Here is a 5,874-nt window from a genome sequence, read left to right as displayed (position 1 = left end):
TCATATGTGGGAACAGAACAGTTCCCAGGAGAAGACAATTGTAACAGCAGCCCCTCTACAGGCTGACAAACACCCTACATCCTGCCTAGAAAAGTATAAAACCCCAGAACTCCTTCTCATGGGGGCAACTGTCCCCCATAGGACTCTGCCCTGGCACAACTCCTGCCAGTATCTCTCTCACACCCCTCTGTCTCCGCAGCTCTCCCTCTTAGACTGCCCTGCAAAACTTCTGCCAGTTCCAAACAGAACTCGCTCTCTCTTTCTTCCTCTTTAACTTTCAATAAATCTTTTCTCTGAATACTCTTGTAGAGCCTTGTATATTCTTTTATGATCTGCAAACGACCAGGGGTTAATTCTACACCAAGACAATCAAGATCTTTCCTTTTATTATTATTTTTTCAGTTACAGTTGGCATTTAATACTATTTTATATTATTTTCAGGTGTATAGCATAGTGGTTAGATATTTATGTAATTTATGCCGTGATCCCCTGATTAGTCTAGTACCCACCTGGCACTCTACATAGTGGTTACATTATTGACTATATTCCCTATGCTGTACTTTATATCCTCCTGGTTATTTTGTAACTACCTATTTATATTTCTTAATTTCCCCCAAATTCCTCTCTTCTCTGGCAACCATCAGTTTGTTTTCTGTATCTATGAGTCTCTTTCTGTTTTGTTTGTTTATATTGTCCTTGAGATTCCACATGTAAGTAAAATCATATGGTATAATTTTTGTCTTTCTCAGTCGGACTTACTTTACTTAGCATAATACCCTCTAATGTCCATCTATATTGTCACAAATGTAAATTTTCATTGTTTTTTGTGTCCAAGCAATATTCCATCATATGTATATACATCTTCTTTATCCAATCATCTATTCATGCGTACTTGGGTTGCTTCCATATCTTGGCTATTGTAAATAGTGCTGCAGTGAACATAGGGGTACATATATCTTTTTGAATTAGTGTTTTGCGTTTCTTCAGATAAATACCCAGAAGTAGAATTTCTGAGTCATAAAGTAGTTCTATTTTTCATTTTTTGAGGAACCTCCGTACTGTTTTCCACCATGGCTGTACCAATGTACAATCCCACCAACAATGTACGAGGGTTTCCTTTTCTCCACATCCTCCTCAAAACTTGTTTGTTGATTGCTTGATGATCACCATTCTGAAAGATGTGATGTGACATCTCATTGTGGTTTTAATTTGCATTTCTCTGTTGATTAGTGATGTTAAGCATCTTCATATGTCTATTGGCCATATGTATGTCCTCTTTGAAGAAATGTTTATTTGGGTCTTCTGCCCATTTTTTAATTGCATTGATTGGTTTTTTTATGTTGAGTTGTATGAGTTCTTTATGAATTTTGGATATTAACCCCTTATAAGATGTATCATTGGCAAGTATCTTCTCCCATAAACTAGGCTGTCTTTTCATTTTGTTGGTGGTTTCCTTTGTTGTGCAAAAACATTTTAGTTGGATGTAGTCCGATCTGGTTATTTTTCCTTTTGTTTCACTTGTCTGAGGAGATGGATCAGAAACAATATTACTAAGAGCAATGTCAGAGAATATACTGCCTCTGGTTTCTTCTAGGAGTTTCATGGTTTCAGGTCTTACATTTAAGTCTTTAATCCATTTTGAGTTTATTCTTGTATGTAATGTAATCATGAGGTCCAGTTTCCTTTTCTTTTGCATGTATCTTTCCAGTTTTCCCAGCACCAGTTATTGAATAGACTATCTTACCCCATTGTATAGTCTTGCCTTCTTTGTCATAGATTAAATGACATAGGCGTGGGTTTAATTCTAGGCTTTCTATTCTGTTCCATTGATCTATGTGTCTGTTTTAATGCCAGTACTATGCTGTTTTGATTACTATAGCCTTGTTGTATAGTTTGATCAAGTAGTGCGATACTTCCAGCTTTGTTCTTTTCTCAGGATTGCTTTGGCTATTCAGGGTCTTTTGAGGTTCCATATAGATCCTATAGATTATTTGTTCTACTTCTGTGAAAGATGTCATTGGTATTTTTATATGGATTGCATTGAATCTTTAGATCTCTTTGGGTTGTATGGACATTTTAATGATGTTAATAGTTCCTATCCATGAGCATGGTATATGATTCCATTTATTTGTATCTTCTTCCATTTTTTTCTTCAATGTCTTATAGATTTCCAAGAACAGGTCTTTTATCTTCTTGGTTAAATTTATTCCTATGTATTTTATATTTTTGATGCAATTATAAATGGGATTGTTTTCTTAATTTCTCTTTCTAATAGTTCATTATTGTTGTATAAAAATGCAACCAATTTCTGAATATTAATTTTGTATCCTGCTCCATACTGAATTCATTTATCAATTCTATTAGATATTGATACATTTTTGATAAATTTGATAAATTTATTGATAAATTTCTAAATTGATAAAATTTAGAATTGATAAAACTTTTTGGTGGATCTTTTTGGCTTTCTATATATAGCATCATGTCATCTGCAAATAATGATAGTTTTACTTCTTCCTTTCTAATCTGAATGCCTTTTATTTATTTCTTATTTTTGGTCTGATTGCTGTGGCTAGAACTTCCAACACTATGCTGATTAAAAATGGTAAAAATGGGCATCTTTGTCTTGTTCCTGATATAAGGAAAACAGTTTTAATTTTTCCCTGTTGAGCATGATGTTAGCTATAAGTTTGTTGTATATGGCCTTTGTTATGTTGTGATACGTTCCTTCTATTCCCACTTTGCTGAGAGTTTTTTGGGGTTTTTTTTCATAACTGGATGCTGGATTTTGTCAAGTGTTTTTTCTGCATCTATTGATATGATCATATGATTTTTATCTTTTATTTTGTTTGTGTGGTGTATTACATTAATTGATTTGCAGATATTGAACCAAACTTACATCTCAGAACAAATCTTTCTTGATCATGATGCATGGTCATTTTAATGTATTGCTGAATTCAGTTTGCTAATATTTTGTTGAGGATTTTTACATCTATGTCCATCATGGATATCAGCCTGTGATTTTTTTTGGTTTGTAATGTCTTTGTCTGGTTTTGTAATCAGGGTAATGGTGTCCTTATAAAATAAGCTTGGGAGCTTTCCATTCTCTTGAATTTTTTGGAATATTTTGAGAAGGAATGATGTTAATTCTTCTTTGAATGTTTGGTAAAATTTACCTGTGAAGCCATCTGGTCCAGGACTTTTGTTTGTTGGGAGTTTTTTGAATACTGATTTGATTTTGTTAGTAGTAATTGATTGGTTTATATTTTCTGTTTCTTCTTGATTCAGTCTTGGAACATTGTATGTTTCTAGAAATTTGTCCATATTTTCCAGATTGCCCAATTTGTTGGCATATAATTGTTCATAACATTTTCTTATAATCCTTTGTATTTCTGTGGTGTCAGTTGTCATTTCTCCTCTTTCACTTCTCATTTTATTTATTTAGGTCTTCCCTCTTTTTTTCTTGATGTATGCAGTTAAAGGTTTATCAATTTTGTGTATCTTTGCAAAGAACAAGCTCTTGGTTTCGTTAATAGTTGTATTTTTTATACTTTATTTCACTTATTTCTGCTCTGATCTTTATTATGTTTCCCTTTTGGCTTTGTTTGCTTTTCTTTTTCTACTTCTTTAAGTGTAAGGTTAGATTGTTCATATGAGATTTTTCTTGTTTCTTTTTTTTTAATAAATAAATTGTATGTATTTAGAAGCATTCAGAATGTCAACACAACAGCTGCAAAATTTTTTTGTAATTATAGAGTGGTATTCAGTAAACAGAAAAATTATTTTGTATAAGTTGCATCAGAGACAACTGAAGATGAAAAAACTACCATCTCCATATATAAATAATTTGTGCTGTGCACCAACAAGGACTGGTTTTAAATTTCCATGCCAATTTACAACCCCCATACTGTATCAGGCAAGGTTAGTGGCTATGGAAAATACCACCACCAGGACACAGCTATCTAAAAACACATTTGGTAGTGTGTTAACTATACCAAAAAAAAAAAAGACACTGTACAGTTTGAAAACAAATCTTACACAGAATTACATTTCAATTTTATTTTTCTTTAAAAAGAGTGAGTTGTGTACAAGGGTGCTAAATGCTTTGTAGACAAGAAAAAAACTGCACTAGAACCAACTTATCATCTTCTACATCTTCATGTTCCTCCACCTTCTCATCCTCGGTCTTCCTCCTCTTCCTTCTTTTTCTTGCTCTTTTCAGCCTTGACAACTTCCTTTTTTGCTACACTAGGCTTTCCTTTAGCTCGATATATAGCAATATTCTTTTCATATTTTCCCTTCAGCTTAGCAGCCTTCTTTACACAAGGCTGCTTGTCACGTGCAGCAGGGTTATTCCACATCTCTCCCAGCTTCTTTACAACATCACCAATGGATAGGCCTTGATGCTATCCTTTGATTTTTGGGGGATGCTCAGAACAAAACAAGAAAAAGGCTGAAGGAGGCCTGTCGGGTGTATTGGGATCCTTGAGCTCTTTTTTGTTTCCCCATTAGGAGGGATATAAGTTTTCATTTCTCTTTCATAACGGGTCTTGTCCACTTTTGCCATGTCTTCAAATTTCCCTTTTCTTTGGCAGACATGGTCTTTCACCTCTCTGAGCACTTTTTAGAAAACTCTGAGAAGTTGACTGAAGCATGTAGGTGCTTCTCCTTGTGCTCCTCCTGGCAAGTTTGTACAAAGAATGCATATGATGACATTTTGCCTCTCAGCCTCTTAGCATCTCCTTTGCCCAAGTTTAATTATTTTTCCTCAGCGAGCACAGAGCCACTCATACTTGCCCCGGCGCTGTGCCTGTGGAGCTCTATGTACTGCAATGGCTGCCTTTTTCTTGTTTCTTGAGGTAGGCCTGCATTGGTATGAATTTCTCTCCTAGGTCTGTTTTTGCTGTGTCCCATAGATTTTGGGTCATTGTGTTTTTATTTTCATTTGTCTCAAGGTATCTTTTGATTTCTTCCTTGATCTCATTGTTGACCCATCCATTATTTAGTAGCATGGTATTTAGCCTCCCTGTGTTTTTGTCTTTTTCATTTTTTTCCCATGCAGTTGACTCTAGCATCATATCATTATGATCAGAGAAGAAACTTGATATGATTTCAATCTTCTTAAATTTATTGAGACTTGTTTTGTGGCCTAACGTGTGGTCTATCTTGGAAAAGGTTCCACATGCACTTGAAAAGGTTCCATGTGCACATGTGCTGCTTTGGGGTGAAATGCTCTAGAAATATCAATTCTACCCAACTGGTCTAGTGTATCATTTAAGGCCACTGTTTTCTTGTTGATGTACTTCTGGATGACCTATCCATTGTTGCCAATAAGGCGTTACAGTCCCCTACTGTGATTGTATTACTATTTATCTCTTTATTTCAGTCAACATTTGCTTTATATATTTAGGTCCTTTTATGTTGTATGTGTAGATATTTATTATGAGTTATAGCCGCATGTTGGATTGATTCCTTTATCATTGTGGAAGGTCCTTCTTTGTCCCTTGTTACAGCTCTTGTTTTATAGTCAATTTTGTCTCATATAAGTGTTGCTGCCACAGCCTTTTATTTTTTCATTTCCATTTGTATGAAATACCTTTATCCATTCCTTTACTTTCATTTCAGTCCATGTATGTCTTTTACTCTGAAGTGGGTCTGTTGTATAGAGTGTATGTATGGGTATACACAGGTATGTACGGGGTTTTTAAAATCCATTTAGCCACCCTGTGTCTTTTGAGTGGAGGACATACTTCATGTACATTTAAAGTAATTATCAGTGGGCTGGCCAAGTGGTGTGTTGGTTAAGGGCTGGCTTGGGACGCCAGCTCTGAGCAGCAGGGCCCTGGTTCGGATCCCACATGAGGGCCAGTGACACTT

At 35.1% G+C, this 5,874-nt stretch overlaps 1 pseudogene; it reads right to left on the bottom strand.

Moving 5' to 3' along the window:
* Positions 1–4,136: 4,136 nt before the first annotated feature.
* LOC109378328 (high mobility group protein B1 pseudogene) lies at positions 4,137–4,868 on the bottom strand (annotated as a pseudogene).
* Between the last annotated feature and the right edge of the window lie 1,006 nt (positions 4,869–5,874).

This window comes from Hipposideros armiger, unplaced genomic scaffold (genome assembly GCF_001890085.2).
Source record: "Hipposideros armiger isolate ML-2016 unplaced genomic scaffold, ASM189008v1 scaffold_1879, whole genome shotgun sequence".
Taxonomy (NCBI): domain Eukaryota; kingdom Metazoa; phylum Chordata; class Mammalia; order Chiroptera; family Hipposideridae; genus Hipposideros; species Hipposideros armiger.
The sequence above is the reverse complement of the archived record's forward strand: the minus strand, read 5'-3'. Positions and strand labels throughout refer to the sequence as shown.